The following is a 23,938-nucleotide window of genomic DNA, read 5'->3' as shown; positions in this document are numbered from 1 at the left end:
TTTTATTTTTTTACTTTTATTGTTAAGTTCCCAGTCAGGATTGGCCTACTCCTCCCATCCTTACTAAAACGGTGTATTTTCGAAGCTCCAGTGCCAGAGATCTGCGATGTTCATTTTGAAATTTCCCAAATTTTTGAAATTTCCCAAAATCGTTTATGCACTTAAATAAAGTTTGGTTGCATTCAAAAAATATAGCATGCCTTAAAAAAATTGTATCGCCAATGTAACAGAAAGCTTTCACCCACCGACTGTTAACATTTGTACATAAATCGTGTAGTGTTAACTTCGTATGCGAACTTCACGTATTCGCGTATTTGTCGCTGTTAACGAAATATGACAACAATATAAATAGACAAACGCCGCAAAGTCGGCACTTATTCGTTTCTAGCACGTGTCGCTGAAAGCAACTCATAAGCCAAAGTCCGAAAAGTGTTTAGAGCAATTATAATCAACTAGTTGAGTTGTTAAGTAAAGTGATACCGTTGATAACGCTTGCATCTATCTATCAATTATCTCGTGATACTTGCGTAATTACTTGCACAATTTAAAAAGTTATTATAAAAAGTGTGTGAAATTATTAATATATTAGTACATATTTTCGATTCTCTGACGTGCGATTGAGTTAACTTACTTCCAAGCATACATTTAGGCGCCAAATGAAAAGTGCAAAAACTTGCAGATAAAAAAAAAAACAAATAAATTGAACAGGCGAAAAAGTAATTAGCGAGCGGTGTGAAGTGCAATTGGCAGCGTTCGTGTCACATTAATTGAAAAAGTTTCATTTGCTTCTCTCACTTGCTTGCTGGCTAAAACTATCTAAAATATTCCAACACTTTCACTAAGTTGACTTAGCAGTTGTTTGCATTTTTTGGCGGTGTTTGCATTGCATGTGGTTTTAGTGTTTTTGTGCGGCGACATACATATTTACATTTAATCAAAAAAACGCTGTGTTGCGAGCAAAACGTGCGCTAAAAGGGTAATAACTAAGGACATAATAAGCGATTTTAATTGAAAAATTCCACTCTGCGGGGATAGAGACAAAATTCAGTAGCTGACAAATACTTAAGCAGGTATGTTGGAAAATTTATATGTACAAAATTTATATTTAAAAATTTATATGTACATTGTACATGTACAAATAAGTGCACTATTTCCTTGAATAAGAACTTTAAGGTTTTACAGAAAAAAGCGAGGGCAGTTTGATGCGTCAGTGACTTTTTGAATAACATTACTTTCGGCAAAAAAATGTCTAGGTTCGTTTTCTCAAATAGCTTTAAAAATTTATTCGCCGCCCTTTAGACAAATTTTTCGAGAACAAAATTTGTGTTTAAGGGGCAGATAAATTGTAAAATCTACTTGAGAAAACAGCCCTTAATGCGCAATATATGGCCCCCTTTTGCTGAAATGAGTATTTTCATTATATGTATAGTTGGGGGCTGACTTGAAGACTATTACTACACTTTTTGTATATTTTTGTGCGCTTGCAAACTATTTTTCGTGGCATACTTTTATGCGAAAAGGTTGTTGTACAGATTAGGGCGGCCCAATTTTTTTTACCATGCGCGTATAGCACAGAAGGATTCTACGTATTATTCTGAGTATAGAAATTAATCAATTTAGAGTTTGCCAAATTGCCAAAATAGGTTTCGAAGAAAATTTGAAAATTTTCACTATTGCGCTGTCTGGTGGAAGATTTAAGAAAAATATTAGTGCCAAGAAACATATTTTCGCAATTTGGCAAACTTCAAATTGATTTTAGACCCATGATTCCTTCGGAAAATGTGCTTAGAAATACACGTAGAATGCGTATGGGCTGTACGCGCATAGTCGAAAAAATCTCCCATACAAATTGACCCGCCCTAGTACACATAGTAAAAGTTCACGAGAAAAAACTATTTTGAACATTTTAACCCATATGCTCTCTCTCTGAAGGGTCGTTTTAACACCTTTTTTTGAAAAGTCTGAATAGAATCGCATTACGGAAGTCGCTGGAGAAAATTATTCGCTGGAAAATTTCACTAGTCGTATTCTTAGACAAAATCTTTATACAAATAACGTAAAAGTCCACAGGTAATTAAAAAACAAATATGTCGCCTTGAAATATGCAATCATATTTTTATGCTTTCTTTTTATATATATTTTATCCATAAATATCATTTGATTCATTCCGTGCCAGGAAAATGTCCCTGAAATTATTGCATACTGTTTTTCGTCGATATTCCTGAAATTGTCTGGTTTAGAACCAGTTCGTGGAGTTAACCAATCTATGCAGTTGGCGTATGCTCAACTTTACCGGTACGTTTACGGATTGCCCCAAAATCATGTGCCCAAAAAATGTGTGTCGTCTTACCACATATAACTATACAAGGGTAAGGTCTTTTGTATCACTAAAGAGTGCCCCTAACCCAGTATACCTAAGGCACCCCCGGCTTCCATAATGAATCCCACAAAGGCCTTGATAGTCGAACTCCTTATTTCTAAGGATTTGACAATTGGAGCTCTGACATGAATGAGTCTTTGTCTAGCCAAGGCTGGACAATCACATAGAATGTCCTCGGTAGCTTCCACGTCCTCAAGGCAAAGCTAAAATTCCGATTCTACGATAACACCTATTCCTTGCAAATGAAATCGTAATTAGTTGTAGGCTTCGTCGAATAACATCCGATCTATTGAAAGAGTATTCTATAGAGCTGCTATATGGCGCCCCACCGCATCCCAGTACTTACTGCGTTCAGAGTTTACGCACCCTTCCATCCGACAGTGGCCAAAGTGCCCGTATGGCTGCTCTGCTATCTGAAAAGATATCTGGAAAGGCGCCCTTTAAACACGTTTCAAGGTTTGATTTCGAGCAGGTTGGAATATCTCAAATTTCAGCTTGGAACACCTTGGGTCATCACCCCATGGTGACGGCTCTTGAACCATATGTGTAACAAACTACGCATTTGGGTTTAAGAATAGGGAGACCGTTTGCCCGATCTTCGCGATCTGGGATTTTCAGTTGGAACTTTCTGCCATAGCAGATCATTATGGTTATGGAATCAAAAGCTCCGTATTTTTCCAATCCTGGTATCTTCCATAGAATACCTGCGTGAAGCTTCTTTGCATAGAAGCAGGCGTTGAATAGGCGTAATTGCAGCTCCCTCGTGGCTGCTTTCATAGCCTCTGTGAACTAGAGATGCCGTTTTTAAATCGATTAATCGAGCCCTTCCGATTCAATTTTTTAGTTCCGATTCGTTCCGTGAATCGATTAAAAAAATTCTATTTCTCCTCAATCGATGCATATTGAACTACGGTTTGCCGGAGAAAATCTATAAAGATTTAATGAAATTTGAATTTGGCGTGGTACAATATTTAAATGCAATTATTTTTATAAAGTAAATGTCAGAGAGTGTTCTTTCGGAAAATAATAAAGATTCCGACATCCAGCTTTGTGTTAAGTGTTTTATTTAAAGTAAAAATAACAAGGTCTACATGAATCAGCCGATAGAACTTTATTTCTTATGAAATGAGTATTAAAATACGACATTTGTAATAGTCCAGTCAAATAAAATAACAAAAGTTCTCATCAACCCCAAATCTCTTTGATTACCTGCTTGCCTGCCTATAGTATTCGTACACCATGGCGTATGAGTTATCTATTAGCATCAACATTTAGGTCCAGTTTTTCAGTGCCAGTTAAAGTTGGCTGACATTTGATTGGCTAATCTTACCTTAAACCAGCCAGACCGAGCATTTAAACTTAGTTTAAACCACGGCTGTGCACTGAAAGACTGGCCCTAAGTGCGGTTAAAATAAACATTTTAAGTCGCAGTAGATTACTAATTTATTTTTACCCGTCCAAGGAAAAAAATTGTATCTCCTGCTAAAATATCTAATTCTATGAACAGTGAAGTTTTATTTAGTGAGGTAGAAAATGAGTTATTATGGCTATGAAGCAACGCTGGTTGACGGGAAGGATATATCGTACCCAAAAATATGTTTTCAACGACATACCACCTGGATGATGGTTTAAAACTTATTAAGCAAAAATAACAGCGTTAATAAAAATATAAATTTACCGACCCCTTCGACATTTTTACATGCAATAAATAATGGTAACAGAAAAATATTCGGCCTTGTTATGAGTTTCATTTTCCTCGAACCGATTCACTTTTCACTCTTTGTTTCCATGTATTTACTATGGGCGGAATCAAAATTTCCGGGTGAATTTTTTCGTAGCAAATTAAAAATTTGGACATTCATCGTTTCGCTTTTGTATTTTCAACCGACTTCCAAAAAAAGGAGGAGGTTATCAGTTCGTCGGTATATTTTATTTTTATTTTTTTATTTTTTTATGTATGTTACCGCATAACTTTGGACCACGTTAACCGATTTCGATAATTCTTTTCGCAATAGAAAGGTAGTGTCTCATACTAATTTGGTTTAGATCCGATCATTGCATCATGAAATATGTATACATATACATATATATTTTTTTTTAAGTCGGTTTTTTTTTGCTAAAAATTACTTGTTATATTTTTTATTTGTCAATCAGCTGATGCGAATAGATTATTTGATAGCTGTAAACAAAATATAATTACTCCTAAAGTGGTGCAAAGCGAAAGCTAAATTTTTGTGAGGGCTCTCCAAAAGACTCAAAAACTATTTTTTGTAAAAATCAATTGAGGGTACTCAGGGGTAATTTTTTTTATCATCTACGGAATAACTATTTTCTAGTTAATTTATAGAATTATTTTAAATAACTTTTAAAACTGTAATACGTAAACAAATGAAAAAATAAAAACTTAAGAAACTTGTAAAAAGTCCTTCTTTAATATAAAACTAAATTTAAAAAAGTTACATCCACACATACTATAATTAATACAGAACTACGGCGTCGGACTGATTGAGGTGACTGAGTGCACGATATGCATTCGGCAAGTTGCAGGTACTCTAGTAACATAATGCGAAACTTTGCTTCATAATTAATACTGTCCTTTAGTTAGTCAAACATTTAGGAACGTTCATACGTATTTTTATAGATATTAAATATCATCGCAATTTTAGATTTTTGTCCAGCTGAATCGTCACTTTTGCCTCATGTGCACCGGTGCAGATCTGATGACATTAACAAAAAATGCCTTTGCATCTTATATGAGGGTTTTTCTGCATAATAATGAACAGTAGTTTTATCCTAATCTTAATCGCGACCAACCACCCCCGCCATCCCCTGCCTCCTTCTGTTACTTTTTCGTCACAGTAAAGTTTTTTCAACCTGTTTCGTTTGACATCCATATAGTAATATTTCATTTAAGTAACTTATTAAATTTAATTAGACTCTTAAACAGATGCCAACTACTTAAAAAAATATTTCCGGAATAAAGCCTTCACGTCCGGTTTTTTACTTGACATCATTTTGTAATATTTCAGTTACATTTTATTTAACACTTTAACAGTTGGCAACCCTCTTTAAAAATATTTTCAAAACAAAGCTATCTTATACCTTTTTCGATTCACGTCCATACTGTAATACTTTATTTAAATTATCAAAAACGGAATATGAACTTAGAACTGGGGGCAACACTCTTTAAAAATATTTGCAAAATAAAGCTTCCTTAAAGCTCATATGTTTGCCAACCACATTTTAATACTTCAATCGATCAATTAAAAAATAATTTGGCTTTTTAAATAGGTGGCAATCCTGTAAAAACTTTTCTGAAATCTCGTTCGTTAGGAGTTATATTGTGAAATATCGTTGAACTTATAATATAAAGTAGAATTTAAGTTTTTAAGCAGGTGGCATCGCTATCTGTATGCTCCATTTTATACAAAGAACGACCAACAAACATATTCATACACTCGCTCGCAAACTTTCACATTTATTTCATGTATTAGTAGGACTTCAAATAACTTAAATTAAATTAAATTCCTAAACTGTTGGCAACCCTCTTCTAAAATATTTTCGGAATAGATACGGCTTTCCTAAAACCTATGTCGTTTGATACCCTATTCAAAATATTTCCTTTAACTTGTTGATAAAATTAGTTTTGAATTTCTAAAGAGGTGGCAGCTCTTTTTTAAAATATTTTCGAAACACAGCCTTTTCAAACCTTTCTCATTCGATACACATATCAAAATATTTCGTTTCGCTTGTTAATTAAATTGGTTTGAATTTTTTGTGCATGTGGCAACCCTCATCAAAACTATGATGATTTGAAATTTCAAGGATATGATTAATTCAAAAAATCATTAAAAAAATTAAGTGCACTGTGTAGATAACTTATAATTTTTTCAATGATAAATAAATAATATTTTGAGTGATATTCAAGGAAAAAATTAAAAAAAAAAAATATTTTCGATTCCTATTCGTCCTTATGCACAAACAATTTAAAATTATTTAATTATACGAAATTTTCTCTTTTATTTGTTACCCGTATCGTTATTCTGCATTGCACCGAATTTTTTAAATATATTTTTTTTAATTAATCATAAATTTGAAATTTCGAAGCCCTTAAAAAAATCCTGACGACGTGTGTAAAATTTACTGCTGCACGGTGTAAAATTTATAAGAAGGATCACATTATATTCGTAAATTGGATGGAATAGGACATACAAAGGTGGGGAAGGTTCTATAGTGTGGTTAAATCCGGCCAGCCTCTACCTTTACTTTTAACATTCACAGCAAGGTATGTCACTATGAGACGGGCATCCAGATCTGATGGAAATGTCAAAGGCAGTTTCTTATTGTTTTCAATTCGATGATGAGGACACTAAATGTTCATCCCATTGGTTGTGACAGAAGATTCTCAGCAGAATTTCTTTTAGCTGGAAAACCCCATTTCTTTTCTACCAAATTTGTAAAAGCAATTGCCAACGCGAGAGGGGAAAAGTTTCGATATTAAAAAGGCCTCAGCAAGAGGTCAGAATTTCCACCGTAAACGGCCACTGAACGGGAAGCGAACGTTTACATCAGCAGCCTTTAACAACTTCCCCGCACTCCTTTAAAATTTAACTGAATTTTCGGCATTTATTCTGGATATTTTAAGACAGTTATCACCGTAGTGCCTTTTCTCCTTAATTATTATTCCCACCTGTAGTGGAAACTAGCAAATGATACAAATTCTGCCATAAGTAAAAATAAATAGTTAGCTTCTAAAAGACCAACAAGAGAAATATCCTTCCTCACCTTACAAAAATAACGCCAACATACGCATGTATGTATGTATGTATGTATTGATTTGCATTTCATAGTCGAATGAGTGACTATTTGAGCGACTGAACTAATGAAAAATGTTTAAGGACAAAATGAGAACGCAAAAGAATGACACACGCATAAGCATGGCCAAACAAAGGTATTTCAAAGGATTATTTTTGTTCGTTAATAAATACCGCGCTAAAGATATAATTAATTAAACGCTCATACATATATTTTAAACAATTGAATCGCTTGGGTAACATTAATTAAATAACTGATGTTTATCATTGATAACAACTGCTTGAATGCCATACTTTCAATGTGTGGGTACTCATCATAAGCGTGACTCCTTTGAGTCCAATTATTTGTGTGCACTTTTCTGTAAATCTCTATAAAAGTGTGCTTCAATGATTTACTGCCAAGAATACTTAATTGTGCGTGCACCTGTTCACTATTGTACTATTGAAATTTTATTGCGCTGTCTTTTGTGCAAATAAAATGAAATTTAATTTTGCTATCAACTGAATTGTTTGAATATGCTATGTTTTTATTAACACTTAATTAAGCGAATGACTTACTTGTAATTAATTATGGTCAGAGACAATAGCAGTTGCAGTAGTTGTTATTGTCAACATTCAAACATTCAACTCAGTAGCAGCATTAAGATTTGTTGTTAGTCCACTAACATAACAGCCAACCCGTCAAGGCATCGACTTTGATGTCGCTGTTGTGTTGTTGCGTCAAATAAAGAGAGTGGATAGAGAATCGAGGTAAAACAAAAGTAAGCGAGAAGTGCAAGTCTGCTTGAAGTGTTCATGGCTAATATTTTTTTTTGTTTTTTTTTTTACGACGACTTGCCTTGGGAGTAAGTAGGTGAAAAATTTAAGAAAATTTAATTTTAAAATATTTCATTTAGCTTCTCAATTGAATTGATCTTGAATTACTAAACAGGTGGCAACCCTCATCAGAAATATTTTATAAATAAAGCTTACTTAAACTTCTCTCGATTTACACCCATATTCAAATATTTTACATACTCGTTAATTAAACTGATTTTGAATTTTTGAATAGTTGGTAACACCCTTGAACTATATTTTAAAAACTAGCTTACTGCAGTACTTACTCTCTTGTTCGATGCCCATATTGAAATATGTAATTCAATTAAATTGATCTTGAATTGCTAAACAGGTGGCAATAATCTTCAAAAATATTTTGGAAGTAAAGCAATTTAAACTTTTATTATTTTATACCCATGTTAAAATATTTAATTTAACTTGTTAATTAAATTAACTCGAAATTTGTAAATAGCTGGCAGCCCTCTTCAAAAGTCTAAATAAAGAAATAAAGGCATTGCTGATTTTAACTTTTTGAGCAGGACATAATAAATTGAGCAGGATCTACCCCTTTACTTTAAGCTAGCTCGTTGATACCTATGTATATATAATATTTTTTATCTAAGTTGTTAGTTAAATTGATTTTGAACTTTTAGACAGGTGGCACCCCTTTAAAAAAATATTTTCGAAATAAAGCTTTCTTAAACCACCTTCGTTTAATATTTATATTAAACTGTTTCGTTTAATTTGTTAATTAAATTGATTTGGGTTTCTTAAGAGGTGGCTACCCTCTTCAAAGACAGAAAAAGCGTTCGTCAACTTCTCTCTTTTGGTACCCAAATTGGAGCATTCGGGTTTCGTCAAAATTTTTTTTCAAAATAAAGCTTATTAAACTCTCTCCTATGATACCTGTATAAAAAGATTTCATTTCATTTGTGGATTAAATTTACTTTGAATTTATAAATAGTTGCCAGCCCCCTTAAATAATAGTTTCGAAAGAAATCGTTTTTGAAAACCTTTTCTTTGATACTTGTATACAAATATTTCATTGAACTTGTTAATTTAATTGATTTTGAATTTCTAAATAGATGGCAACTCTCTTCCACACAACTGTAAGATATGTTTTATTTAACTTATTCAGCCTTATAATGAGGTTTATTTTCACCCGAAATCCTGGACTTTTCGTTTCCGTGTATTCCTACGGGTGGATGAAAAAAATTGGGACGAATTTGTTTGCGGATGAAGCACACGACAAGGGGCATTAATTAATTGATATTAGCCTTGTGAAATGTTGGTAACTCTCTTCAAAAAATATTCGTTAGATTAAATCCATGTTATAACCAATCTTTGAGCCAAATTTCATTGAAATACGTCCAGTCGTTTTAGCGTGAAATACCAACACACCTACTGCTACACTCACACACTCACAAATTTTCACAGTAATAATATTAGACTTAATTTGATATCGAAACTCGATTGACCATATCGGTTGACTACAACTCATTCTAAACTCCTTCAATGTGCTCTTCAGCCTGCGACAATACTAATCAATACTCTGGCAAATTAATCGAATTGACTTGATCTAGTCGACAAACGTACATATGTACATATGTACATAGTTAAAACTACTTGACGTTAGCGATTAATTTAATAACTTTTTAGTAATAATGAAGTTTCCAGATATGAAAGTATTGCGCCTGTACGTAGACACTTCAATCAATTGTATGTATGTATAATTGACAGTGTCTCTAAACTTATGTACATACATGTACATGTGTATTTTAATAAAGGAGTATACCAACATTATTAAGTTAAATTATTATTTGGCATAAATATTTAGTTGTTTATGTTTTATTTCAAATAGATTATTCAATAAATATTCGATTATGTATTATAAAATGCTTTAGTGGCGAATAAGTTACTCATACGCCATGGATTCATACCTATCTACTAAACTCCTGCGCAATTCCATTTAAACGGCCTAACAAGACATCCGATCGCCGCTTAAAATACTTTCCCTCCTTTACTCTCATCGTTCGGGTCAAGTGTTAGTAAGCATAAACCAGTTTCTGCAAGCGTACGTAAACTACCGATCAATAGCAAGACGCGTAGAGTATTTACTTTGCCTTCCGCAACTACTGCGAGTAAAAGGTATTTGACAATAGAGTACTTTACTGGTAGTACTTGAGTATTTTCGAAGAAAACATACATTTGTGTCTCGATTTGAATCGAGATAGATATCGACAAATGTATACATAAATGATCAGAATGAAAAGAGAAATCGATTAAGCGGTGACTGTCTGTCCGTCCGTCCGTCCGTCCGTCCGTCCGTCCGTCTGTGCCCACGATAACTCGAGTAAAAATTGAGATATCTTAACGAAACTTGGTACGTGCACTTCTTTTGGGCATAGGACGGATGGTATTGAAAATGGACGAAATCGGACAATAACCGCGCCTACCTCCCATATAACGGTAATTTTCAGAAATACGAAAACTGCGATATTTTAGTAACTACTGAAGATAATTCACTCAAAATTGATATTTACAATGATTTTTAGACGAAAAATAAGAATATTATAAATTTTTGAAAAATGGGCCTAGCCACGCCCACTTGTGATCTCATATATGTATCTCGCTAACCGTTCTAGCAATTCGTACCAAACTCGGTATGGTTATTGTGCTTGCCACATTGTTGAAATCGAACTAAAATTACGGCTGCTTTTCATATAACGGTAAATTTCAGAAATGCTTGAAATTTCAATATTTCCAAATTTAAGGACGCTAATTTACTTAAAATTTATACACCCCGGCTTATCATGTAGCGGTAGCTTTCGGAAAGGTGGAAAACATATATTTAATACTTGCGCTGGGTATTTAATGTTCGGTTCCGTTCGAACTTAGACTTTCTTACTTGTTTTCTCGTCACTTTCTCTGTCGCTTCACTGCAGAAAAACCAAGTTGTGGGGAAAACCCTGACGATATTAAATATATTTATGTATGCATGTACATATGTAAAAATGTAGTTTCGATTTAAAAAAAATCGGATAAAGTTTTTCTTTCGCCATTCATACACCTCTACTTTTAGTATTTATTAAAAAAAAATCAACTAAATTCAAAAACTATCATTTTTAGCATTTGGTTTTACTCAATACTGATTTGAGCTGTCGCACAGTGTTATAAAAAAAAAGCTATCAATGGGTAGGTTCAGAAGGCGCAGCAGTTGAGCGCAACCGTTGCTAAACAAAAATCAGTGATCGTTATGCCTCTTTTGAACGACTTGATACATTAGTTGTCAAATTCAACTCTCAAAGGTACACACCAACATTTTGTCTCAAATGATCAGAAAAATAATACGATCATCTAACACGCAACTATTCAGTTGATCAGAAGTACGCAACAACGCGTTCAGAAGGTGCAATCGCACCAGTTACTGAGCTATTGCGCCTTCTGAACGTGCCCAATGAAAATTCGTTTCTCTTGAAATCAAGTTATATGGCTGCGTATGCATGTACATATTTCAAATTTTTTTTTTTTATTTGTAAAGGCTCTCAAGAAAAACTAAAAATTCGTATAAAATTACGCACAATAAATGGAAAATAAATTTGCTTCTATAAAAATTTCTTAAATCAGTATGCAGCTCTTAAAAAAATGCTCGTACATCTCGTCGCTACCATGTCCAACTATCGAATGTGAAAATCGGCACATTTCAAAATTTTGATTTGCCACTAATAATTTTATTTCGTATAGCAGCATTGCTTAAGTTGTTGTTTTTGACAACTTATTTGTTGGTTAATGACTGCAAATAAATTTATAGAAAATTAGAAACGAGAAATAATACTTTCATAAAAATATAAGTACATACATAGATTTAAAAAGCTGCTTGAATGCAAAAGTTTCCACGTTATTTTTTATAAATAAGACCGTAAACATTTCCTTACATCGTCAATTTCCCTATTCTATTTTTACTCTTTCAATTTCACTGACCAGCGCCGCAAACGATATCGACTAGTAGGCTAACAACCAGAATTGAAATTTAATACGCAAATACTTCCAGTACTACAAGTATACAGAGAGTAGATTTGCTACTCCCTTTTGGCAGCAGCAAATATCTCTCGTACGCGATGAGAGAAAGTAGAGTACGTACTTTGGTGGAGTAATAGCAAGTACGTCAAGTATTTACTCTCTCAACGCCAAGTAGTGTATGTATGCGGGAAAAGAGTAACAATGTGTTGGGAGTACAGTACAATGCAAGGAGAATACATTTGCGCTGGACTTTACTATCTACATATTGCACACCGTTTTCAAAAGAGTGGCAAATCAAAATTTAGAATTTTTGAGATTATGCGCTAAAAGTGTACACAGAGCTTTTATTTGCCTTTCAGCAAAAGCTGGAGCAAATTTTTGTTATGATTTGGTAAAAAAAAAAACCTAAGGTAAATCGCCCTTGCCCATATGATTATCATGTTGTAAGAAGTAGTTTTTCGCATTTTCTGACAAACGTATTATTTTGAGTTGTGACCCTTTTGAAGACGGTGTGCTTTAATTTACTTGCCATATTTAAATACAGAATCATTGGAATGCAATGAATCGTGCGTATAGTTTTCATACAAATGTAAATATGTGACTATTAACAAATTTTCATTTAATTCTGTCATTGCGGTTGAATTTCATTTAATTAACCACTTAATGGCAAAATTTTTAGTTAAAGAGTAGTATTTTCAATTTACACACATATACACATGTACGAAATTTGCACTTTTGCATTTACATATGTATGTACATAGGTATGTATGTTAGTATGCATGTAAAACACATTACTATATATCGTATGTTAATTATTATTTACAAGTTAATAAGTGCGAACCAAACATATGGTATGCCACAATAAAATTGCAATAAGAACCACAGTTAAATACCAACATGATTTGAATAACTGCATGCAAACGAATATACATCTGTATATATGCATATTGATATTTATGTAAGAAAAAAAAAACATACAATCATTCACAAACGTTACAATAACTTCTTTTGAATTTAATGCATTCACTGTTTTATTCACATACATACATACGTATGTATCAGGGTTGTTGCGAATATTCGCATTCGCATTCGCAACCACGAAGCTTCCGCATTAATTTTAACATTCGCATTCGCTTTCGCATTCGAGATAATTAATGCGGAGCACATGCGAGTATTTGTGTTACAAAACTGGTCAAATGTCATATATAGATATCAACTTTGATAAGAGTGTACGTCAAAGAGAACATTGTCCTTTTAATATATATTTTTTTTTGTTTTCTGTGCCTGCATTGGTTTCTTTCTATAATTTTTTGAACCAATCTTAAAAAGGCTGGTAGACATAAAAGAAGAAAGTGTTCGCTGTAATTTTAAACCAAATTTTCGTTATATGCTTTTGTTGTTACATATATTTGTTTAAACCATTTCAAATGGGGCTCTTTGGGGAATTCAATTTTAGCAAACATTTCAAAAACAGTAATTTTGTTTACTTGTCGGGCAATATTTTTTTCTTAGGTATATATATTGGATCCTTGGCTAAAAAATTCTGTGGTAAAACTCTCCCCTTACGTCTTCGTTCTTTGCTATTTAATGTCAAAGAGTAAGCTCCTGCAATAGGGATTTCCAGCAGAAATGGTCAACGTTTGGATGTAAAGAGAATCGATATTCTGATCCGATTCGGCTGGCAGCCACGACTTTGAAAACGGAATTTTGTTCAAAATTTTCATTCCTTGAAAATAATAATTTAGTTTCGATATCCACCTATATGTTTAGCTCGCTAAAAGCATAAATTTTTGAAACCAGTCACAGAAGAATTTATTAAAAATAAATTACAAAAACTAAAATCGAAAAACGCTGTTGACGTTACAGATTCCCCAAATTCTGAAACAGCCAAATGAATGAGAATGAATAATTCTTTTTAGAAAGGTTTAGAAAAACCTGACACATCTGGTTTGGCTTGTAAGATGAAAGTTAGGAGCATACATCCGATATTTTTAGTCCCGATGCAATTCTCATTACTTTTTTTTTTTTAACATAATTTTCCAATTTTTAGATTCAAGTATTTACTAAATAAAATAAACATTATTAAAAATTACTAACTTTTCCATTTTTTTATTTATCTAAATAACTGCATTTAATTGTTTCTTAAAAATACTTGACATCCGCATTCGCAACCGCATCCGCGGATGTTACCTGTTAGACATCCGCATCCGCATTCGCAATCGCGGATGTCTAAAATTCCACGTTCGCAACATCCCTAATATGTACATATGAATGTCATAGTGACAGCGTCTCGGTGCGGCGAGGCGTAACAGTGATTTACATATAATCTGCACTCATTAATACTGTTCGGCTTAATTTCAACCTTATTTTGCATTTTTCTGTCTTTGTTTATGAGAGGTAGTGAATATTTTCATGCGTTAACAATTAAAAAACAATTAAGTTGACACATCTGTCATATCGAATTAGACCTTAATTTATTTTTGTGAGCTGACTTTAAAAATAAATTACGCACATAATTCGTAATAATTGCCTAAAAAGTTATTTAGCCATTCTACACTCTAAAAATACTAAGCTTCTCTAAATATATTACAAGCTTTTTAATAATATATTTAAATGTGTGCTTCCGAATATATAAAATATTTACCAAGAAAATTTAGCAAAAAATTAATCTTATTAATAATTGAAAATTAATGACTATAAGTGACAATCAAGGTGCACGAATGGTATTTCCAGGGATAGTTGTCGAGTTTTCTAGCTTTAATTTTTGCCAATGTTCTATCGTCTTTTGTTTTTTTGCTAGAGCTTCTCAAATATTGCAAAAACGCGATTTTTCGATCATTTGACCAAGTTTTTCTCAAAATCTAAAGCTGATGGAAACTTTATACTTGCAGATTCGTAATCAGCACAAAAAGTCTATCAAAAGCAGCTTTAACATTTTAGGAAAAACATTTTTCCCCATTTTTGTTGGCCTGTATTATTATTATTACTTTTTTTATTTAATGAAATGATTCTAACTTGAATTTAGCGGAATTATAAAAAAATAGTACTAATTCCCTAAAAAATTCAAGGCTATGAAAAATATAAGCTGTAGATACAGTGGCAAAAATATAAATAGGGAAGAATTATTTAAGCATTTCTTTATTATTTTTTTATGAAAGTGTAGCTCTTTATATAAACAAACTATGTAAATCAAACTTTGTTCACAAATTTGACAAAGTATTCGACATAGTATTATCAAAATTTTGTGCTTTTAATTAGATTTCTTAGAAACATTTTGAGCATGCAGTTTGCTAGTCCATTAATATTTAGTAAAACGAACTGCATATTTTAAGAATTTTTTTCTGCGAAGGTGATGTTCAGTTTCTCCATGCAAAAAAAGCTGTCGAACATACTTTGTATGGAAGAAAATGCCCGAACAAAAAATTGCCAAAAATTAATCTCTTTGTTTTGTCTTAAATAAAGCTACTTCGAACTTGCACTTTTTATACTCAATTTAATGGGCTACAAAACTGCATGCTCAAAAAAAATTTTACAATTTAAAAATTTTGATCAACATTTGTTAAAATTCGACGAATTTTTATAAATGTTCTACGAAATTTAAAATTTTGTTTTACATGGTTTTTTTTAATATCAAAAATTTTCTAGGCAAAGAAAAGTAGCGAAAACTTGCTGAATGTCTTTTCCTCACCTACATTCTCGCCACCGTACATAAAAATGATTGTTCGCAAAGCTTTCATCAGTGTTAAAAACCTAGCGGGGGCAGGTGGTGACAAGCACTTTATATTACTTTCTTTATTCAAAATCGCAATAATATTGAGTTTTGTTTTTCAGAGTGATATTGTCACACACCAAACAAACTGACATCAACTTTTAATATGCCATTCAACACGGCATAGTATGCGCTTTTATATAATTTAAATAAACGTTTAAGACTAATGTTCAAATCACTTATTAATGGTTCAAAACTTTTACATACCATATTCGTATAAATTTTATGTCTTGATTCTCGAGGTAATTACTTGTAAAATTAATCTTATTCGACTTGTTTTTTAGTAAGTCATATAGTAATGGTATTTAGGAAGCCATCCATAATTTGCACCTTGAAAATCTTCCACAGTTTGAATTAATTCCGCTCATTTCTCACTGTGCACCGTATGTCAAGATTAGTTTTATGATAGTGGTAAACATTCACATTAAAAGTTTAGGATTTAGTCACCAGTTTCTGCTGAAGATCCTCTTCCAAATGTAGTTTGCTACGTAAGTAGACCATCTGCCTACGATTTTCGATGTTAATTTTCCAATTAAGTTTGCTGCCTTGCACAAATCCGAGTAACTTTGGGCAGGAGGATGATGAGAGTGTCTTACCGTCCAGCAACTGCAGTTGGAATTGTGGTATTTTGTTTACATTTTTAAATAGAATAGGAAAAGTGCATCTTTTAACAATAAATCATACACTCTAAAAAGTGCATGTAAAACTACTACTGAAAAGTGTTTATTTTTCAACCAGAATCTGTTCAAGTATACGCACAAGATGTTCAAGATTTGATTTTGAACATGAGTTGTTTAAAATATACACATGAAATGTTTAAAATTACAAACATTTTGAAAGAAAAAACATATTTTTTTACAAATAATAAATACTAAGTGCCAGGGGCGCACGCAGGAATATATTTTTGGGGGGAAAGGGTTTATACTTCTAAATATATATCATCAGCAAATACTGAAAATTCGCTCTTTACAATACATTTATGAAAGTTTTATTTACAGTATGAAATAAATAAATAAAATTTTTAAAGTATCATCAATTGCATTTTATTTACATAAAATTTACAAAGAACTCAGACATTTTTAACCGGCTTCAAAAAATGGGAGGCTATCAATTCTTCGGAGTATTTTTACTTCTTTTATATATTCCACCGCATAACTTTGCACCGCGTGAACCGATTCCAATAATTATTGTTTTTTACTGGAAAGATGGTACCTTAAGGGTCGTCTCGTAATTTGGTTTAGATCCGATCATTAAATCATGAAAAAATTAACGGTTGAAGATGCACTCAACTTTCAAAAGTAATACAAAATTTTACAAAAGAATTTTAATATAAATAAATTAAATAATTTCACGAAATTTTTACACTTTTTTTTATTAATTTTCGTCGATTTCTGGTTTCTCATTTTTTAATAATTCGAATAACGAAAATTTAACTGAACTTGTATGCTCATTTTGGTGGAACGAATTCGAAGTTAGCAAATTAAATCTTCGAATGCTTATTAAGTACATATCAGTGGTAAACTTCTTTAGGCTGTAAAGTGTAAAAAGCTACAGTTAAACTTTAAAGAGCTCTCAAGAAGAAAAGAAAAATTCTTACAAAATGACGCACAAGAAATGGAAAAGAAAATTTTTTCTTTCATAATTTCTTTTATCATAATAAATTTAGCCCCAAAACCCACCCCTTGGGTGCGCTACGTGACAAATTTGATAAGTAAAAGTAAACAAACATTGTTTAATTTTGCACACACTAGGAGAGGAAACTGGTTACCTCTCTTTATATGCGTAAATTTAAACGAAAATTTTTTAGAGGAAATCTTAAACATTTTATGTGTAAACTGTGAAAATGTGAACAATAAATGTTTAAAACTCAAAAAAACAAATTTGAAATTTGTTCTACGCCACACATATGATAAGTAAAAGTAAGCAAGCAGTGTTTAAATTTGCATTCATTAAGAGAGGAAACTGGTTACCTATCTTAATATGCGCAAATTTAAACAAAAATTTTTTAGAGTGTAACTAAGAAAATTTAAATAAAAATTCAAAACTCAAAACTTCAGTAATTAAGGTCATTTTTTCTCACATATTTGAGGCTTGCTTGGCATTATTAAATTCCTTCAGATATTCAATGTTCCCGCTCTAAACAAACTGTGTTATTAATTTAAACACGATATGGCTTTTGTAATGTTTCTTTTAACAGAGAATTGCGCTGTTTTAGTTGAAGAATACTTCAATAACTTACTTATGCTGTGCTTTGTCAGCTTCCTTAGAGAAATGATAAAAAAAATTTGAAAACAATCACATACTCGCCCAACGCAAAGAAATAGCTAATACTTGAACAAAAATTCTAAGCTCGCAAGTAAATGAACCCGGAGATTATAAAACGATAGACACGAATAATGAATGTAACGTGTGATCCGCTTCATGATAACTGACAATGACCTGTTGATATGCATAGACTTAATTTCTTCTTTACTTAAAAATTCAGCAAGCGCAGTGTAGGTTGGGGTTGAGAAAATAAATATTTTGATGGACATTTAATGAGTTTAAGCACGCAACGAAGTCTCGCTTTTGAAGTGGCCTATCGTGTAACTAGTCAGCAAGGCACACTCACACAAACGCGTGTCCTTTGTAACATTCCAACAAATTCCAGTAGGCGCTTTTAGCTTTCTCGTGCTAGCTCTTTAGAAAAAATTTAATTAACAGATTTTTATTGTCGTTGAAGCTGTTGCCAGGAAAGGTATGCGCCGAATATTGTGTAATACAAAATTAAATTACGAGAAATTAAATTAAATTAAGTTTATGTTCATTGAAGTAACGACCGGCTGGGCAATGTGCTTGCCTGCAATCCTTTCGCTCTCTTTAAATCATATCCGCCGTTTGGTTTTTTTCTTGTTTGGCATAACAGTTTTCGTTTTCATTTTTGTAATCCATTCCGAAGTAACTGACACAGCACGGTCGTTTCAAATGTTCAATTGCATACATTTTTAAATCATATTTAACTGGATTTTCTGGCATTACAATGGCAAATCCTTCCGCCGTTTAAAATATACGAAATAATTTCTACATATGCACATACATACATACATACATAGATTTAAATTTAAACAATGTTTAAATTAAGTATGTAGTTGTGATTGATTGTTGGCTATTGAAAGTGCATTTACGTGTCGCATGCCATGTGAAGTTGAAAATAATTATGTACTTTTAAGTATGTACGTATAAGCACTCGCAACTACACTTTGACGCTGCAGTTTGAAGGACAATAAGTTGTAAACTTCTGTTTTGTTTTGAGATTTACAACTTTTGTGCTTTTAAAGTGAATTTAGTTTCGAGGTATTTTTGTACAAATTTCCGTCATCCCTTGTCAAATTTGTTTTCGAGGCGAAAAGTTTGCGCTGCATAGTACGGAAAATGTACTTTTTTGCAACGAAATCTGATATCCCAAAAACGAGAACATATTGTTTAATGAGTTTAACTCTATCTAATAACTAAAGTGATGGAAAACATATTAAAACTCGTTCCAGCGAAGAATTATCTGTGCCATTAAAATAAAGTAGAACTCTTAATTTCTTTTTAACTTGAAAACAGAATATACTTTTCAGTGTACGCAAGAAAAGTGAAAAACTAACGCCATGTCGATCTCGAGGATTCCCACATAAGGGATCTTAACTTGGAGATTCGGCAACTGGTAAGCCAATATAAGCGGAAGAAATGTGAGGAGGATCTAAAGACCGGCAACTTTACCTTTGATGTGAGTGAGCTTTCTTCGCCTGTAAGGCCATTGTCTAACCGATTGTGATGACAAAAATGAAATTTGATTCGCTAATCACATCAAGTCGGACTTGAGCGATGGGCGTGAAAGGAGTCAACAAAGGAGAGTCTTATCGCTCGATAGCTTTCCTTTCCCAGTAGTGAAGATAATCGAGGCCTTGCTATTCCTTAATACATAGTAGGCTTTCTTTGCCAACGTTAGCACCCTTCTCGCCAAATTGGTTTAGGTATAAAAACGCCAGGTGTGACAAGTTTCCGAAGAACTGGGTAACTTTTAAAAAGTTATCCGTCATACATTTTTTTAAATTTAGAAAAATAAGACCGGATTCGTGATGAACAACCTCAAAAATTCCCGAGTAACAATTTCGATGTTAATACCATGAATTTTTTCAAAATTAGCCGCCATATTGGATCTGCCATTTTGAATATTTATTCTTATAAAAATCTTAAGACCTTGCCGGATTTTTTTTCACTTAAACCAATTTTTACGAGAAGGGGGCCTCCGTTGACAAAGAATGCCTCATATGCAGACATATACATATGTCACCTAACCCCAGTTAAGATTCAGCATGACTTCGTAAAGTAACTAGTACCACCAATTCACTTAATACTATAAACACTCATCTGACTTGCGGTCTTAACCGTACACGCCCCTGCGAGAGATCTGTCCTGGCGGCGTTGGATTTTTGAAAGAAGTACGACGCCGTTTTTTAGTACATGCTGCTAAATGCCATTGTGCTATCCTTTCTGCAGGGTGGATTAAAACGGTGGACGGCTAATAACCTGAGTGGTCAATAGTCATCAGAAACTTTCCGCGATCAAATATAAGCCTAGAAGGATCCCCGTGGTGCTTAACTTATTTCGTAGCTCGTTCAGCCACCGGAGTGAGTTTCCCGGCAATGGAATTATTGACCTGTGCTCGAAGGTCACCGATATTTCTATCTTTTTACCTGGACAGAGGCTAACCGCCACGAAATCAAAAGCAATTCCCTTTACAAACTGAACGAAGAAGGTGAAGCTGCGATTAGGCATCAACGTTGATGGCACACTAATTATGACGGTAAGTAACTTTAAAATTTTAAGGGTTGACTTTCACAGCTTGCTCTGCGCACATAACCGCCAATTGTTATCAAAGTATAGAGCGGTCTATTGTGCCCAGCACAATACAAAGAAACGTTTTTAGCAACATACAAGGTTGGTTCTAAATTATGCTGCGCCTGATTGGTCATCGGGAACTAGAGTAGAACGCAGAAGACGAAGCTGATACCGCACTCCGGACAGAAATCGGATGCCTTCTTGTGCCGCATGAATACCACCTGCACAGTGAGGCTTTAATGCACCCAGTTGGGGAGCATAACTTAATACTCAGCAAGTAATTCCAGGTCAGCTGTTATAGCAGGGACCACCGAACAGTCGCTTGCTAGATGCTGAACCTCCTCTCAGGCACGAGAGAAAGCATCTCCTAGAACTCACTATATTACCACCTACACAGACTTCGCCTCATGAATATCGTAATTGGAATCCAATCAGCACTCATCAGAGATATAGAGGTGCTTGTGATCGTAATTTTGGGTATAATTCTAGAATTCTTGCTGTATAAGATTTTTAATACATACTGCCAAATTAAGATTCGAATCTTTTCGAAATACGAGTATTTTTATTTAGTTTCGATAAGAAATGTTACAGCCCGTCCCGGCGGGTGATGCAGCTGTCTTAACAGATGGTTCGATGGTAGAATGCTGGGTAGATGCAGAGATTTGTTTAGCAACCAACTTAATTTGATGATATCCTTTCGCTCTACTACCAGGTTTTGCAGGCACTTTCTATAGAGAAACGTTTTAAGGAGGCGGTAAGCTGTGTACATATAAAATCACACACCCGCGAGGACACAGGAAAACATTTTCTCGTATGGCAAAGTAGTAATTCAGGTAATTTTTTCCAGCTCAATTAGGTAGCAATTAGTGGAGGACGGCAGGAAGGAGTTGGGCTCAATTTCTGATAAATTCAAAATTAACCTAAAATGTGCACCACAGTATACGGACATCTAATAGGAAAGAGATAGCGAATGAACTAGCGAGGTGTAGCTGTATACAAATGTGTCCCACTTGGTGCCTCGCCAAGGGAACCAAAAGCTGGGTTACCAAAATTTACCACTCCAAAGCTAGTAAGAGGTAAATGGCAAAAAAAAAAATACTAAAAGGATCAGGGTATGCTTACTAAAAGGATCAGATCAAAAGGTTCCATAGAGCTTGGAGCTTCCTCCCCGAAGGTGCTGCTCGTGGAAGCATGTGCCTCATAAAAACACTTAACCAGTCAATAATTCGGCAGAATATTTAAGAATATAGCGAGCTTTTTCTGAATGATACCGTGACAATGCCGCAAGTGTCGCACTATAGGCACTATAGGCAACAATTTGTGACAAATCACTCTAACCAGGCAATCAACTCTCTACTGCATTTATAAGGCTTCGGAGATTGTAAGTGCGCCGTTGTATGGAAGAAGGCCAATAACCATTGTCATAAGTCTGGATACAGCGCTTTGAGCATTCATATGGGAACCAACTACAAGTGTGATAAATAGTTAATAATTAAAAGTCATTCACAGCGTGAACCCTAAATATTATTTAAGGGATTCAGGTTCGTCGCATGCATACTGCCCAATATTTAACTGATTAGTTTTTCTTTTAGGGTAAAGTACATTTTTATGGCTTCTCTATTAATGAAACTTTGCTTATCTTATAAGGAATGTGCAACTTAATTAACACTTGGATATCAATTATTCTGTTTTTCTTTAGGACCGACAAATTGGCCGGCGAAAAATTGTATGCTACATTTTTTTGTTTGTCTTTTTGAACAAACACATTTATGTACATACATACGTCCATTGCATAGGCCCATGCTGCTTGCAAAAAGGGTTCATTTACCCCAGCGGCAAACTAAAAATAATTTGATGCGAACAAACCTCAACTTGCAATGCAATTCAAGTAATTTTTTTCAATACATATAAATATTTTCAATCAAAACTTAAAGGCAGAATACTCGACATCAATGTACATACGTTACAATAGTTATTTATTTACAAAAGGAGCGGAATATATCAAAATTGAATAGAGCCCGAAGTTTGTTAATTTTCCTACAATTTTGTTATAAAATTGGTTTTTTAACTCAAAATTGCAATATTATGAACTTTTTATCTCTCAAAAATACGACTTTGACTCATAAAATGCAAGGAATTTCCGCCAAAATACCGTTTCTATCAAATTCATAGTGGCGCGCGATATTTATTGGTTGACTTTAAAAAATAAGCTAATTATAAATCATAAAAATATAAAATCGTTTTTGATGTTGCATTAAATGCTGGTACAATCACCTACACGCTCAATCGGCTTGTGCCAGTACTTGATGGAGCAAGAATGCTGGTATGTGCCCTTTAAAATACATAGCTGAATCAGTTCGACTCATATATGTAGCTAAAAAAAATAAAGTGTTATATAAAATGCCCTAAAAAATCCCAACCCTAGAAAAATGCCAATAAAACCAATCCCCCCTAAAGGGACCTAAAGGGGGAGGGCAACAGCATGTGCACAACCAACAACAAGCCCTACAAAAGCCACAACAACAACTACACCAATAATCCCAACGGCAAAAATGCCAGCTGCAACCCCAAAAAACGAAACAAGATGACAAGCTATCACGACCGCTAAATATCTAACTGCCGCTCGTTTTGAACTGTTGTAGTTCAAAATTCCCTCCATCAAATGAAGTTCCTCAAACGATAAAGCAAAAAATCGAAGAACTACAAAAGCGGCTTCAACTGCTATACAACCAGAAGCAGCAAGCTGGCTGGCCTCAAGCCCAAGTAAGTTCCCCCAACGAAAACATTGGATTGACATCTATCAAAAACAAAAAAAGATCCCGAGATAGGCCAGGTGCGTTAAATTCCAAAGATACTAAAAAGCAAGTAAGACTCGATAAATATTGGCTAAGCCACCCGCAACCATCAGAAAATAGAGTGATCCTCTAGAAACTGAGGAACTCGATACCCCAAAAGAAAGCGGCTCAAGTCCCCGCCTCTTTTTGTGAATAGGGTAGATAATATAATATATATATAAAGAAATAGCTCTAAACTTATATGACTTAAAGCTCGTAGGTAACGAACAAGTCAAGATGCAGGCTAAATCAGTTGAAGCTTATAAAACTATTGCTGCGAAATTAGAAGAAAAATAATATAAAAAAAACTTTTTAATATACAACGCTTTTATAAATGGACTAAAAAGTAGAAAATAATACTTCTCAGTCCCATAGAATTTGTTTTGATAACTTTTGATTTTGAAATTTTAGCAAAAGTCATTATAAACAATCTATGAAA

General features: G+C 33.6%; 1 protein-coding gene across 1 annotated transcript in view; it reads left to right on the top strand.

Moving 5' to 3' along the window:
- Nucleotides 1–394: 394 nt before the first annotated feature.
- LOC118735509 (short neuropeptide F) overlaps nucleotides 395–23,938 on the top strand; it is a gene marked incomplete in the record, with an annotated part of 205,875 nt that continues 182,331 nt past the window's right edge. Inside the window, 1 exon segment of the mRNA XM_036465306.1 lies at nucleotides 395–1,070.

This window comes from Rhagoletis pomonella, unplaced genomic scaffold, assembly GCF_013731165.1.
Source record: "Rhagoletis pomonella isolate Grant_MI unplaced genomic scaffold, Rhpom_1.0 Rhpom_scaffold_00003, whole genome shotgun sequence".
Classification (NCBI taxonomy): domain Eukaryota; kingdom Metazoa; phylum Arthropoda; class Insecta; order Diptera; family Tephritidae; genus Rhagoletis; species Rhagoletis pomonella.
This window is presented reverse-complemented; position numbering and strand designations above follow the sequence as displayed.